Below are 17,861 nucleotides of genomic sequence, written 5' to 3'. Positions count from 1 at the left end.
TTTGATAATTTGAATTTTACTACAAACCATTGCAAATTTATAAGAATTTGTCTTGGGAAAAAGAATTGCGAGACACTACAAAAGTGAAATTCAGCTTTTATAAAGTGAACATTCATAAAAATAGTGAGACACCGCATTCCTTTCATTGTTAATCAATAGTACATTTTAGAGAAAAGAAAAAGAGCTCTACATACTATTGTATGTAGAACTCTTTCCTCCCCTCCCCCAGAAACTATTTTATTGTACTAGATATGACATTTGAATTTATCTTCTTCGGACCAACTGAAAGTCTTCAAATGCCAAATTAATGCTGTAAAATTAACTTTAAACGCTTTATATAGTTCTTTCAATGAAATTTTTGTTTCTTCTTCTCCACACACTGATTTAGTTGCTTATATAATATTTCAAGGTCAATATTTTTGCCCCCCCCCCCTTCTTGCTCCATGTCATGTCATTTTAGCCTGAAAAACATCATGAAAAGTAACATCTTATCAAATTATATTATAGAAATTGGAATCTAAAGGAATTTTGCAAAAAAAAAAAAAAAAAAAAACTCATTGATAAAGAAAAACAATTTTAAAATTTTTACTTTTTTATAGAAAAAAAAATAGTTTCATATCAGGATTCCTAATCAACGCCTGAATGGTAAACAATAACGGATTTCTAATAGTACTTGTGAGTATTGGTTGATATAATTCAAATGTTTGCTACAAGATGGCACCTATATCGAGATTAGAGCTACTAATCCAATAATGTTTCTAGAATTTTTTTTTTTTTTTTAAATTTTTATCAAATAAAATATTTTAATCTTATTAGTTTTGCCATGCATAGATTTTATAGAATTTATAAATACAATATTTTTAAATTTCAATAAATAGAATTCTTTTAAGGGAATTCATAAATACTTTATCATGCCAAAAATAGCATTTGTGTATAAATATCTTGAAAACTGTGTGGACAAAGTAAAATCCCATATAATTATTTAAATCCCTTTATGAACTTAATTTTTCCTTCTATGTTTAAACTTAAAGTAGCCAAAAACAAAGATGACTTGCCAAAAATGGCAACCACGCTCTCGCTATCTCCAAAGAGACACATGGCAGAGGGTTGTAATATGAGTGATTTGTAGCTGTTTTCCTGTGCGGTGGCGTTAAGATGAAAGATGAAATGAAAGCTGGTGACATTATTAGGGCGACTTATTTATTTCGCAAATAAAGAAAAGCAAGAGTTAAGGCGGGATAGAAAGAACATGGTGGAAAGATATTTGTTGGAGAAATTCTGAAGTACGTATGTCTTGTGGGTCGGTGTGACTGTCATTCCGTCGCGGTGCTGCAACATATGATTTATCAGCCTATAAAAAGACCTCGGAAAGATTGAGAGGTACTTTGCCTCGTAGCATATCTGTCTTGTTTGATTCGCCACAAATGTGAACCTCGAAGTTCATTTGTGAAGGAATTGATTCTGCTTTTATCAGAAATATTAATGATATTTTAATTACTTTGTCATTATTTCATTTGTCATTCAGAATTAGATTTGGATACCCCTCATTGAACTTATTGATATGAAATTCTAATTATCTTGTTGAGATTTTATTTCTCTTAAACTGTGCCTGTCTCAAGACGCGCAGTAGCCATTGGAACGGGAAGCAATCCACATTCCTTTAACCCTTGTTTTTCACTAAAAAGTCTTATATTGGAGGTGGAAGAAAGCTTGTTTGCTGTTGTTTGGGAACGTCATAGGCCACGAAAAATATTTTATATTTCTTGACATTGCATTTATGAGAAAAATAAATAATGGCCTAAATATTCAAAACACTTCAGTCATATACTAAGTAAAAATAAAAAAATAAATCAAATGTTTGTCATTTTTAAATCAATATCTTCGAAAAGGAAGTGATAATGTTTCGGTAAAACGTTTAAATAAAGATATGAAAGTTTTTTTTTTTAAGTTAACATTTTAAAAGGCAAATCATCCTCTGGAAAAATATAAAAATATTTTGCCCAATAATTTGTTTTTGTTTGTTCACGGTCACTTCCTCTGACGTAACACAGAAACATAAGACAACGATAATTTTTAAATCGGGAGATTTAAACATTTATATTGATTACAGATTTCCATTTTTATTTTCTCTAAATTTTAATATAGTTTTAATATTTAAAAAAAAAACGAAATACAATAATGGTAAATGGCCTCACGTTTATGTCAGGGTCCTTTTATAATAATATCAGGAAATATATTTATTTCTATTTAATAAAAAAACATAAACATAACTTTCGAATTTAATATGAAACAAAAATAATTTCTTGAATGTTTTTATACCGTCAAAATACAAGAGCTATTGTAAGAAAGATAATTTAATGTCCTTAATATCAGTTGAAATAATTTCTCAAGTATTTATATGCAGGAAACGAATGATTTATTAGAAAACACAGAAATTGTTGAATAAATTTGAAGATTATGTTATTAAGTTCATTTATGCTTTATCGGAAAGTAAACGAGCTTATGACAATACTTAAACTTTATTTTATCATCAATTTATGAATTCTTAAGTTAATGTTTCTAAAATGAAGGAAAATAGTTGAATTCAGCAATAACTCGCAATTTACTTTGATTATTTCCATTCTAAGGAACACTTTGTTAAAAGAAATATCAAATAAATTATACGTATTAAGATAACTAAACAATGGCAATCTTTTTGTAATAAAATACTGTTTATTTCTTTGAGCAAAATTATTTAACTTGAAATAAAACAAATCCAAATTTGTACTTTGTTTTATATGTTTGCAATCCTTTGTAAAAAAATACAGTTTATTTCTTCGTGCGAAATGATTTAATTTTAAAATAAAATAAATATAATTTTTTACTTTGCTTTGCATGTTATACTTATACATGTTTTTAGAAAATACTCGGCTTATTTTGTGTGTCTGTTCTGTTTTGTTTCTAATAAATGAAGACACAAAAATCGATAGCTTAATGGAATCAGTAATTTTTATTTAAGGTAAAAATAAAAATTGCATCTATCATAAATAAGATCAAAATATACTGAACACCTTAACATAATATATAAAGATAAATTTTGTATTGGGAAATTATCTAAGGTCAGGACAAAATTTCTATTTACTCTATGTACAGAATATCTAAGAATTCTTGAACACGTTATAAAATTATGTAATAAAATAAATATTAATTATGTAATTTCTTCTAGGCTACAATTTATTAATATGTCTCATAAAATTTTATTTCACAATATTGTTATTTCTCAAAATCGATAGATGGCGCTATGTATGACTTGGTGGAGATTTAATGAGAAAATTCCACTTCCGTAATCATATCATACGATTTCCAAAATTTATAGGGTTATGGAAAGATTATGTATATTATATATACCTTGAAGTAGTTTGTAATATTTAGAGCAATGTACCACAGTTGATATTTAATCTATGAAGTCACATGCTCTCTTAAATGCGCCATATGAAATTGCTTAGACATGCTATGTGCAGTCAAAGAATGTCACAATGAGATTTATTAACTTAAGCGGATCTAGTATAAGTGTTTGTTTTATACATTTTGTTTTTAGATCTTATAGCCTTCGCTTTACAAAATGTTTCAGTCGGTCCATGACTTCTCGAATACTCTTACATTTTGATCTTTCCACAGTCAATGCCAATTATGTGGGGGATTCTTGGGAAGACCTAGGCTCAACGGCCTTTTATCATCCGCTCGACTCGACTGATGAATATGTTACAAACAATTTATGGTGAGCATAAGCTTTTTAAATTTAGATGATAATTTGATCCTTCCACAGCGATAGCCGCATCTAGATGCTCCTTTCTTTGAAAATTCTACACTTTAGAAAAGCTAGTAAAGTACAATCTTTTTCCTTTTAGAAAACGACATCTCATCGCTCAGAATGTAATCTTACTACCTCTGATTTTTTTTTTTTTTTTTTTCCCTTCTAGTTTCTCGTCAAATAACACCATTTTGAGTTGGTGATTTGAGTTTTTTTCGAATCACAAGGACAAAACACATCAAATATTTAATTTTTATATAACAATTTTATATATTTTTTCGGATGAGAGCGCAATTAATGAGTAAGTTAAAATGGCGCTCAAAATATGGTAGTAATTTTTCTCCATGGTATCATATCTGGCTGGTGAATAAACCACCAAAACGGTGTAAATTCAGGATTGGCGCCAAGACCTTGCATGCTTATCATTGCTATACTTCTAATAAATCGTGCAGAAATAAGAATAAATATGAAAGAATGGGAAATAAGTATGGGACCTAATGTGATTTGTGTGTGATAACGTTTCTAGAAAACTGAATATAATCTTTCTTTTTTATTATATTGATATTACTTTCCTTTCTCTTGTATAGCTCTAATTTAACAAGGATAAATGGTATTTGGTATATAGTAATATTTTTTTAGCCCCTTGCGTCTTTTGGTTTAAAGAATGACAAATATGTAATAATACTTTGTATCCGTGGTGCTTTCTAATAATTGCAAATGGACCATCAATACTCTATTACTATTCAACCTGCCTGACACTACGTCGCTGCCAGTGGTAAAGAGAAACTCATCCACAAATTAGTGTATATTCAAAATTTCTACAGAAGAAATGCGAAGACCACAATGCATTTCTTCAGAGCTGATTTAAGTTTGTTTATATCCTTGAACTCTACTCATATCTTTTCAAACCCTTTCCGTAATGTGAAATGACAAATGAGACGTGACTCAGACTACAGTTCTCAAAATGTACATTTCGCTTTGATTGATTTAACTGATTGCGATCCATTCAAACAACCATCAACGTTTGCTCTAAATAAATTTGCATTCATCCTTGATAAATATTCACAATACCATTTCCCACAAACAAGGCAGAAAATGAGCAAAACAAACCAACCACATCTTCCCCAACAGACCGCAAACCCGGCCTCTTCAGGAAGTTTGGGGAGGAATGGTGAAAGTCGACTATTTTATGCAAACACAATGCTCCAGGCCAGCTATTGTGGCAATATTTTGGCACGCTGTAACTGACCACTTCAGCAAATGGACTGTGGACATGATGAATGTTGATTATTGTTCGGAACGGGCGGTGGAAAGGGAATCGAGTTCTGGACGTCACGTGATGTGATTGATGGAGCCATCCATCAAGTTGTTGGTGACGCCCCCTCTTTCTCTGGAGATTATATTTGTGTGTCGGCCTAAAAATGTACCACTCAATGATCGGGGCCCGTAGTGAAATATCACGTCAGCTACTGGAAAAGATTGGTCGTTCTTTTGCTTTCTATATTTTGCATGTGATTGTCCTTTAAGTTTTATATTAGGTAGAAGCTGAAAACGATGTGAAACAATTTATCACGGTATTGAAGATCACCTGATATGCATCTGCTTATTTTCTGTTGGAAGAAATATCTCCATTTCGTTTGGTAAACGATTAGTTTCCACTAAATGAGGGAGAAGGAATAAACAATACATAAATGTGCATCTTAACGGTGTGATGATATTATGATGTGTGTATCTCTTTATCAGAATATATTTTATGTGTCTAACACTATTTATGATTCATGATTATTACCAGAACAAGACTGCTTCATTATTATCAGAATAAAAAAAAAAAATTTAAAAAAAAATCTATCTTTCTATGTGGAAATAGTCTCAAGTCATGCCTATACCACATAAATGCGAATGTTATTACAATTTTGAATCTGCCATATATCTTGATAGGGGGGGGGAATGAGAGTTTACGACTCAATATAAGGTACAAAGCTGCTTTAACTCCTAGAGGGTGTTTCAGTCTGTCTCTGGACCCTCTTTCCTTTTCACATATTAACTTTTTTTAATAATAAGGCATTATTAAAGATAATAATGCATTTGTTATACAAGCAGTTTTGGAGTCATAAATATTATGACCGAGGAAATTGAATGACAGTTCATCACGACAGCACTAAAAAGGAAAATGTACTTGAGTCCTAATGGCCATTATCGATTGCGGTCATAAGATGTAGGTCCCGACATCGGAGTAGAAGTGACTCGACCTCTCCCTTATTTAAATTCTACGGAAACAAGAGCCCACCCTGCCGTAATAGAAGTTCTTCATCCTTATATTATAAGTGCCGTTTTATTGGGGGGAGCATCCGCGCTAAACTGAATTATAATCGTCATGAGATTAAAATGGAATAGAGGGTGGAATTCTGATGGGTATCACTCATCACGGCTTTAATTTCCCTGCAGGATATATATATTGCAATCGGAATGTAAGTAACTCGATCCCAAATCATCTCTTCATCTCCAGGAATGTGCGAACACGTTTTCTTATTCCAATGGTATTGCAAAAGTACACGGCTCACTGGGAATAATATCACCCCCCCCTCTTTCGACCCCTCTTACCATCATTAGTTTAGCAAGAGTAAATGGCGCCGAAGGTTATTCTTTCGTATCTCATCACATCTTGCTTAGTCACTTACTTACTTTACTTGCACTTTTAGGGCCGTGATAGTGATGCCTGGTGGGTAGGGCATTGGATTCTCGTACCTTGGGTTGCAAATTCGAATCCCACCGGCCGAACACTCTTCGTATGTGTGGTGGTTGGCGCACGTATAAATCTGTCGTGGTCACAAAGTCCTCCATGTCGAGAGTAATAACCACTGGGGGTACTGGATCAGAGTTGATCGTTCTCTGATTCAGGTCTAAATTACGATCTGTGGATGAGTGGCTGAAATGCATGAATTAAATCCGCCCAGTAAAAAGGGTTGTGACGTGTGCGTAGCTAAGTAGTTCTCTTAGTCCTAGATGGCGCTACTGAAAAACAAGAGACGCACCTGAAGCTTAAAATTACAGACTTCTAAAATCAGTGTGCTTGACTTTGACAAGTGTCATTAGAAACAACAACAACATTTACATTGTCGCATTGATTCTTTTCTTCCATGGAGCCTACTATGACTGGTGCTTGCAGCATATATACTGCTACGCCACTGACTTATTGTCGACTTCTAATTCAGGAACTTGGGGTTCCTCAGAAGGGAGAAAAATTAGGTTATTCTTACAAAAATTATACAAGATTATATGACGGAAAACTTAAAGATAAGTCAAGAATTCGAAAGCAAGTCAGTTTTATTATAAAACATAATTTTGCAAACGTAAAGGCCACTGCTATAATACGCTGAGGGACTATTTGTAAGAGAGTGAAGAAACGTATACAAAAGAAAAAGTGTGCACCATAGGTTTAAAGAATTTCTAATTCACAACAGAAAAATATCTCAGCAGCACTAATAATATGCGAAGTATGAATAGTTTCCGATTGCAAGTACTTTGAACATCTACTGTAAGTCCTCCGTATATTTGTTACTGATGCTGCATTTGACTTTATTTTTGTATTTCATACGTCATATAATTTTTACAATTGTGCTACTATGAAATTGAAATTCCTTAACCTTGTATTGCACTCTTTATCGAATTCTTTTATTATCTGGCAAAAAAAAAATCTCTCCCCTATAGCAATCGTTCTTTTTGTTGAAGGCCATTTATACTGCAGTAAAAGTTTTTCTTGTTGAAGGGTAATTTTAGTTAAAATTTTTTAATCATCTATCATATATAAACAGTCATTCCTATATTGTGTTTATAAATAAATACTGCAACTTTGTAGAACTATTAAAAGAAAGCAAAACACAGCACAATCCTATTGTTCATCGGAAACTGAAAATTACAATTGGAGGTTTAAATCCATCTAAGTGCTCATTGTAAGTGCCTCCAAAAATACGAACGATATCAAAGGATACGATAACATATCCCATTCTATTTCAGCACCTCTGATGTGACGCTTTGAAAGCTTGCAAATATGTATGTCTTAAGTTCAACAAAATCTGTTGTGGGGGTGAAATAAACACCTGGTGTTGTTTTATGGAGCCACAGAAAAGAAGAATCAAAAATACCATTCAGTCATATCTGCATTCTTTCGCAGCTTCACACCAAGCATGCTGAAAAATTTTATGGGATGAGTTATGGTAATGTTTCGATGTCCATTGTATTTCAGAAGGAGGCACATACTGAATACTTATAACTTATACATGAAATTGTTGTCAACGTTTAAAGTTAAGCATTCAATTGGCTTTTTTTTTTTTTTTTTAGTATGCACTCGATGCGATTTGAAATTAATTTTTAAATATCCTGTTTTACGTCTGGTTTATTACTTTGGAGTGTTAAGCTTCCATTTTAAAAAATGCCATAATTCCAGCAGAACATAACTGTAGATGCATTCAAAATATAAATTTAACTTCTGAAAAAAATTATTATTAAAAAGTGTTATAAGCATATTCGCAAACATAATCCAATCTCGATTCTTTTATTAAAATGCAACTAAGATTAACTCGGTGGAAAAATTCCAAACAAATGCCGAAACAAAAATACGAAACTGTAGACAGAACAACTCCTACAAAAGTCCAAACGATTTTAATAGTCGTCTCAAACAAAAATGGTAGCGTAAACATTCTGCACATTTCTTTTGAGTTTTATTCGCGGCTGCAGAGGGATTCGAACGTGTGAATATCCCCTAACACTGCGAAATAAAGCAATTTGTGGTCAGCCAAGCTTGTCTAATACATTTCGGTCTCCGGCGACGAAGGAGTGTGTAAGACAAGGTCAATCCTACCGCGGTCGCCTTTTGACAGTGATCAGTTAGACTTCCCGCTGACAGCATAATAGCGCGCTGTCATTAGCGTGTCAACTCTAATAGAGTTTTTTTAACGCCTTGATTTATGGAGTGTGGTGCAGTGGAGTTTAGCTCAGTCGGGGACTGAGGGAAAGGGGTTATTTATTTAAAATCAGGTGTGAGGGAAATTGTTTACGTCTGCTGTAAGTTCGTGTTGACTTCTTTGTGTTTAGTCTCCCTTTTTTTTATGTACATTTTCTTACCTCGAAATGAATTTCGTGAGTGTTTTTTTCTTCTTTGGATCTGCAAACAATGGCGGATGTAGGACTAAGTTAAGATGAATTGCCAAATAAGGTTGAAAACTGGAATTTGAAATATTTTGTGATACCTTTTTTTTTTTTTTTTTTTTGCATCAGATTTTTTTGTGGTGTTTGAATTCCAATAAGTGCGGAAATTGCAGGGTTTGGGTAGTGGAAGTCTTGTAGTGGAAACCAATAACATATATAGTGGTAAAATTTCGATTATTTCCAAACAAATGCAGAATATATCGAAATCAACTGCGCTGAACTATTCCTCTGTTGTTTTGTAGTATAATAAATTTATTAATTTTACTTTATGCAAAATTAATGAATATTTTTGCGCTGAAGAAATCATTAAATAATTTGTAACATGATGATAATGTATCTATTACGGTCAATGTGAATTATCGGTTATTATTAATACTAACCGGCCATTATTAATACTAACTGGTTTGGTTATTATTAATAATAGCCGGCAATTATTCATACTAACCGGTTTGGTTATTATTAACAATGACCAATTAGTATTTAACCAATTATACACATTTACCGTAACATATACAAAGCATGTAATCTGCAAGTGTCATAATTCATGGTATATAAGACGAGGTTTTTAAAAAAACATTTTTTTAATTTAATTTATTCATTTTTGCATGATTATGATTTTAAGCTTATATACCTTCTAAAAATTAGGTGATGTGGAAAGGAAAAATAGTTCAAAACTCTTTATTAACTGTTAACCTAATAAATTTGGCTCATAGTTACTAATTTCGGTAGTAGATTCACACTCAAAATTTATTTCCCAAAATATCAAATACATTTTTAATTAATTAAAGTTAATAGAAATTTTAATTTTATTTTTCGATAACCTCGGTGCATATTCATGCACTAAAAACATTTTCAAACCGCTTTAAAATTAAAAAGTAAGTAGTTTTCAGTGATACCATTTACATCTCAATATATTTTTCAAAATTCATTACATAATGCTGGCTACGATAGATTCTAATCATTCACTCGCTCTGTATTTTGTTTAACTGTGAAGTCAATCTTTAATTTAAAAAAATAAGAAAAGTTTCAATTCAAAAATATTTAATTATCAGTTCTTGTTGGCGTACTTTCTTCAAATCCAATGGAAAAACCTTGCATTTTGTATTATTTCAATATTATTTTATGTATGAACTTCATTGAGAAATAAGAACAAAACTATATAATAAAAACGTTCAATGATAAAATAAATGATTTTTTTTTAACATGATAGTATTTGCAAGTCCATACTCTCGCCTTATACTACGTAATACAAAATCTTTATGCACAAAACACAATGTCAAGGCGTTCAAGCAAAACGAAGGTAAGACAGACTATTCTAACTAAACCATTATAATGTTACAATGTTTCACAATAGAGTGCAAAATTTCTTTCTTTTTCCTTCGGGATTTTTTGTAGATATTTTTTATTCTTTTCTCATAATTATATATATATATATATATATATATATATATACCATAATTTTTCAAACAGGATCGTGGCCGAAGGCAGAGAAGACACTTTCGAATTTGAAACTTCGTTTTATTCCATCCTGGCAGGCATGATTTATGTACAAGCAGAAGCGACGAGCATTTCAACACAGAACAACACAAAACGAAATGAGGAAAAGCTCATGGATGATTTATGTCCGTGATTATTGACTGTGAGATTTTGATAGGGATTTCTTTACATATCGATTTTGGCAAGGGAATTATAGGCATCTTTTAAAAGAATGTGCTTGGATTGAAAAGTTTTTATCCCTGCTCTCTGAGTGCGGGAACTTGTCGATCTCAGTCATTTTACAGAGCTTCTGTTGCATTAATTAAATAAAAAAGGTGAAATTGAATCAGGAAATAAACGAGCATTTTAGAATGAAGTTTATACTGTCTAAATTAAGCTAAAAATTAGGAAATTAATTAAGTTTAAATTAGATTTTAAAAGATCATTTCACACCCACACACACATATAAATTAAAACACTGTTTAATCAATCGAAATAACAATAAAAACGTTATCAAGCTAAAAGGTTTGAATTTCATTTTTCCCCATTTTATATTCAAACAACATTTTTAGATTGCTCCACCCGATAAATTTCTTCAAACAGAAGTGAATAAAGAAATTTTCTGGGGAAAAAAAGCAGTCGAACAATAATAATAAAAGCTGAAATTCAGCTGTGTCATCAAGTTAAGAAAAACAATTTAATTATAATCAGCATGACATTATATTATGATTGATTGATGGAGTTATCTTGACAAATTTGTATGCAAATTATTATCATCGATTATAAGAATGAATGATTCATCGGCATCGATTTTATCCTGCGACAAACATGAGGAAAACTTGCTATATTTTATGAGCCAGGATTAAACCGATAAATTGTTTCATTTCCATTATTTATAAATGCATTCTCCATGCACAGTAGAGCACACACAATAATTCTTGACCGCAAACTTCCCGTGCTTAGCATATCATTTGAGATTATTTACCATCATGGGCTTTAATTTATGCCGCCGTATTTTCTCAACGACCGAGATAATCATAGTCCTACTTTTTTCCGAGAAGACGTTTTTCAAATGAATGCATTGTAATTCGCTGTCATCTGATTGATATCGTATTGCAATGATTAAAGAAACAATCTATTCTTCGAACGATAAACTTCTAAGCGCATAGATAGATAGCATCAGTCGTTTCATGTCCACTTTCGGCTCTCGGTGCAAGCCCGAGGCTGCTAAAAGTCGCCAAGTCACGCAGTTTCAGAAAATAAATACACAGAGCATGTGCCATTAGATTCTTTTTAGCTTGTCTCCGATGTCAACAGAAATATATGGATTCGATAACGATTTAACATATAGCTTAAGATGAGAAGCGATAATCGTGGTCTCATATATATTGTCATGAGACAATGAAGAAACTATCTGCTGAGCACGCGATGCAGCTGCATTGTTGTTTGTTTATTTATTTTTTCATTCATTTTATGGGACACAGAATCGTTTCCTTTGTTGCTGGAAGTGACAAGCGATCAGGAAATATGAATCCTTTATATGATAATGAGACGTTTTTCGCCAAGTTTCCATTCTAACAAAACGGCAATAATTTTTCAACACTTTTGTTGTGTAGTTTCTTCCTCGTTTTAATCTCCAGTCCAAACAATTTTATTTTAATTTGTTAAAAAACAGTAATTAATATTTTCAACTTAAAATTAAGCAATGTAATTAGGTCATTTCCTGTAAACTATATAAATTTGAATAAATTACTTTCGAATAAAACAAAGTTATCTTATCTTATAAATTTTATCTTCATTTTCATTCATTTAAATTTTAATTTTTTTAGAAGTCAAAAGAAAGCGAAGTAATAGAATTAGAAAAGTTTTAAGGAAAAGTGTTCCATAATAATTATTATTATTAAAAAATATACATATACACGTTGAAAAAAGTATGAAGGTATGAGAATCAAAGCATTATTCAAAGCGATCAGTTAAAAGCGAATTAAATTATATTACTTATGATTTTTTTCAATGTCAAAATTGATTCTATTTCGACATTGAAAAAAATCATAAGTAATATAATTTAATTCGCTTTTAACTGATCGCTTTGAATGATGTTGAAACGTTATTCAAGAAAAGAGAAGCAATATTAAATGAAACTTGAAGTAAAGTAATTTGTTTTTTAAATATGCAAGTAAATTCCACTCAGTATCCAATTTTGGGCAATGATAATTGTTGTATAAAATATCTATAACATCTTAATAAAATATACTGTAGAAGATGATCGACAAATTGCGATGAAAATAAGTTCTTACAAATTAATATCTGGAAAGAAAATAGCATATAAATATTCTCAACTGTTGACAAAATTTCTTTGAACCGTATTAATAAATATAAATTTAAATTAATTACAGCTACTGTAAACTTAAGTAGCTTACATTGAAGTTGCAATAGCTTCTTTTCTTTTTTAATAAAAGAATATGAGAGAAATATATGAAATACTTAACATTTTATTATTAAGAAAATAATTTATTAACGGAATTTTAAGTAGTTTATTTTTTGCTTTAAAACATTTTTATTTCGATTCTTTCATTTTTTTAAATCGAAATTCCTAGTTATATAACTATGTGTTTCTCTCTAACATGTCTAAAATTATTCTTTGATATAATATATAAAGTTCAATTAAAATGTATGAGCGGTTTAAATATGTTATTATTTTTATCTATATGTAATAGATATAAATCTTAAAAAGTTTTAAAAAGCTTGATTTATATAGTTGTTTTAGATTTCTTTTTGTTAGCTATTTAATTTAAAAATTGATTTTTTACAAAATCACTGATATTTAATGAATCATAAAGGCAGAAAATTAATTATTAAGTTTCTTTGATGGAATTAAATTATACAGTTACAGGTTAGGACACAAGAAAAAAAAAGTTAAGAAATAATTTGCTTCCCCTCCCCCTTTATGTGAACTGTCGTTTAGCAGTGCTCCTGAAAAATATTGTTACAAACTTGTAATTTGCTTCCCATCACGGCTAGTATCACTGTAAGAAAGACCGTTGTAAGATCTGAGCTGAGCGGCTGCCACGTCAATGACCTGTGAGCTTGGCGACCATTTGGCGACTTGGCGACGAATTTGGCGAGTTTGGCGACTAAATGGATACTACTGGAAAGTTTGAGAACTTTCACGATCCATCCACTAAGACCCGAGATACAGCCAGGTACGCCCTGATTGGTCTGAAGACTCTAGCCCCGCCTCCCGGAACTATAAAACACGGGCACTCAGAAGCTACGAAGTACTAGCGTCTCAATCGCAACGTAATCCCTATGGAATGGGCGAATCCATCATGAACCGTACTTTTCACAGGTAGGTACGTTTGCCCGAGAGGGGCAGCAGGGATAAACGTTGGCTTTTAAATGTTGAGTTGTAGCTCAACGCTTATCCCGGTTCATTTGAATCGTTTTTCATTGATCACGAGGGAATACGTTGTCATTACTTTAGCATGTGAATGTGGATATAGTTTTCCTCTCTATTAATGTCTATTTTTAAATCACTATTTCTTATCTTTGAAAATGTTTACAAATTTGTTCTTGTGTTGCATTTCATAAACGGATCGTATATAATTTTTAGAAATGTATAAAATTACATTGTGAATGAAGAGGTAATGTGATATTGATATTTAAGTTTCAGTATGTAATATGGAAATAAAGCAAATCATTAACCATTTCATTTTCATACTTGATTTTTTTTTTTTTTTGCCATTATATTACTCTTGTGCTTTGTAGTTTTAAGTAAATGCATGTTAAATTCTTGTAAAGGTAATAAACTAACAGGAATGAAATAACTTATTGAATTTAAATAACACGTTTTGTGAGTAGAAGACATATAACCAAAACTTAATGATCTAGGTCATCTTTATTTTTAAAAAAATAAGTTAAATAACTTTTACACAAATTTAGAAAAATAATTTTATAAAGTGCTTACTGTAAAAACAACTTTAGCACAAAGTTTATTTCCTACTCGCGGTTCATAGTGTAATAAAAGACATAGCATGTTGAGTAGGTATATATTGTAATATTTATTGTATATCAAGTCAAGCCTTTATTCAAGAAACAGTTTTCTTAAAAGGATTCTGATTTTATTAATGTTTGATTGAGATTTATTTTACTATATTATAAATTTCTGAAATTTTTATTATCACAAGTTGTTTTCCTCTTCTCAATAAATAAAACAAATTGAGTTTTATTACTTAACAGATAAATCTCATTAAATGAGCTATAAAAATATGAACCTTTTTAATGCATGAAATAAAACTATTTTCAATTCATGTTTTATTGATAATTGAAGTTCTTTTGTAACAAATTAGTCCTACATAAATGACACAATTGTAAATATATTTAAAATATTTTCATTTGATGAAGTTATTTTATTAGTTCAATTAGTATTATTTGAAAAATAACTTTTTAATAATGTCTGTTAGCAATTTAAAGTTGCAAAGAATTGTATTTTATAGTGATTTTTTTTAAACATAGGACTATTTAAATTCAATTTTCTTATGACAAGTATAAGATTATATTCAATTACATAAAAGTATTAAAATGTAACTCCCTGCGAATATTTCGGAGGATATAATTTTTTTTTTTTTAATACTGGTTTTCTTTAAATTAAGGTTTGTTTTTCTAGTTATTAAGAAATCATGTTATATAGAGTTTCATGTTCATACTTGCACCTTCCTCAGTATATTTCAAAATATAAATATTCTTGAAAGATTAATATAATGGTCTTTTAAAAGATGTTCAGAATATTCACAATATTGCAGCCTGTTACTGACATTCTGAATATAGGAAAGGAATAAATCTCTATTTTTAAAAAATGAAACTACTAAATTTTCCTGTTAATAACTGAAAAAGAAGTGATATTGAACTAATATATTATACAAATATAGAAAGCCTGAATGTTCAGCATGTCACATGTTCTATTTCTAGTAGCACCAATATGTCTCCATGTGAAAACTTTTTTAAAGAGGGGTTAGCGGAATTTGGCTTCATTCTATTTAGTCGTAGATGCCTCCAAATGTGGAAAGTTATTTTATGGTCACCCTGTAGTTTAATTACACAAAATTTTTGAAATATGGCAAAGTGAAGTTTTAAAAATTCATTTAAAAAAAGTAAAAATTGGAGCAAAAAAATTATAGTTAGGAAAGAATTAATTTTACCTGCTAAATCATGCAGCAGTTATTTTTTTCATGTTTAGGAGTATGAATATAATATCCTGAAAATTCTACAATTAAATAACAAGCTAATTTTGAATTAAGCAATAACATTTGGAAAAATAGAAATATAGTCAAATATCAAATTCTTATTGGTTTAACAGTATAATATAAACAAATTAACATATGAAATAAAAACTAAAGAAAATAAATAATATATAGCACTGTATTACACAATTTTTTGACTAAACTTTAATAAGTTAATGTCATAACTAGGCAGTTTTTAGAGTGAGGAAAAATATAATGTATCGATTGTTAGCTTTATACAGCTATAAAATGTAAATAAATGTGTTCATGGTAATTTTTTTCAGATTGTTGTTCTGTGACATAAAATCATATTTACAGTGTTTGGGAATGAAGTAATCGTGTTATCTTCCTTTTGTGAATAATTGCAATACTTATTAATTTATTTGAAAAATCTTGGTTGGTTTCATTGTAAGAGTCATAAAAAGAAATAGCTATAATATATATAATCCTTATGATGAGAAAGGTTTTATTTGATTTGTCAAAATTTTTCTCATCTCATCTCATCTTAATGCTTATCTTATTGAAATGATAGTGCAAGTTTACACATTACTAAAGTTTCTACTATTTTAATGACAAAATGAGATTCTCATCTTACTGTTTATCAAATAAAATACAAAGATATCCTTACCAAATATGAAATCATGATGAAAAGAATTAAATAATAATTAGCAAGTTCACTTGAATCACAACAAGGAAAACTAAAAGCTAAATTTAGAAGAGCCTACAGAAGCAAATTGTTTTTTGAGATGTAATCTAACTGACATTGCTCACAAATGGTAAAATGTTTAGTATGTAATAAAGTTAAATATAATAAAAACGCAATATATATTTATTACGAAAACATTGTGTAATGAAACAAACAGAAAATGGATTAATATTAGTATGAAAGAGAATACTATGCAATATTGAAACATGACATTGTTTTCATATTTGTTATAGTCTGTTCCATCATTCTGTTATGCATTTCATAGTATATATATTCATACTTGTCACATCAGGTGACCAGTTTGTTCATCAGGAACATTGGTTGTATTTGTTTTTAGATAAATTGTTTAGATATAACTTCATATCAATGAGTCTTATCAAATAGTTTAGCATTAAAATTGTGATTTTAACTGACTTACTTAAATATTCTTATTTACTATGTGTATTGTGATCATAAACTTTTCTGATTGAGACTGTTACTTGACATCATGGCACTGTTGAAAATGTAAATAACCCTTTCATCTATCTTCTAAATTTGAGGTATTGTAACTTCACTTTTTCTATTTGTTTTATAAATTGCTCAGATATTAAATATAATACTTCTTTACTTGACTTTCAATAATGGGCAAAAACCATGCGATTAATTACATGATGAAAAAATGAAAACGATTTGGATTTCAGGGTAATAATGTAACATTAAATGTGGGGAGGGGGATATTTTTAAAAAAAGCAAATATTCGTTCTACAATTCAATTGATATAATTAAAAAAATTTCAAACAATGTAAAATTTATGTTTGTGCAGTGATATTTTCAGAAATTATCATGGAAAAATGGCAAATTTCAGCTTAAAATATTATTTAAAATTTCTAAAAAATCGATCCAAGGTGCACACATCCATCATTCTACATATGTGTCACATTTGATACATGTAGGTCAAATATTTGGCTTGTAGAGCACCAAAACACACACATTCAACTTTATTATTAGTATATAAATATATTTGTTCCACTTTTTTTATAATTAAATGTTTCATTATTCGTTCGTTGAAGCAAGTTATGTATGGGGTGGATTAAAAAAATGATTCCGTTTTTATCTTTATAATGTATTAAAATAAAATAGATAAATATAATAATACTAAATATATATATATATGCAAGTGATACAATAAATGAGTTTGTCTGCATTATCTAACCAATAAAAAAAAAAGATATTTACATAAATACTACAGACAACAATTCTGTGCACGATGACTTGCAATTCTGTTATTTGGTTAAATGTTTCAAACTGTATTTTGGTTTATATATTATAATTATGCTAAAAACTAGTGAATCTGTAGAACTTCAGCTCTCAAGAATTGAATAAATTTGATGATAGTTAATAGATATTTTATAGAAACTTTTAATTT

Source organism: Argiope bruennichi, chromosome 8 (genome assembly GCF_947563725.1).
Source record: "Argiope bruennichi chromosome 8, qqArgBrue1.1, whole genome shotgun sequence".
NCBI classification, from domain to species: domain Eukaryota; kingdom Metazoa; phylum Arthropoda; class Arachnida; order Araneae; family Araneidae; genus Argiope; species Argiope bruennichi.
Note: the sequence above shows the minus strand (reverse complement) of the source record.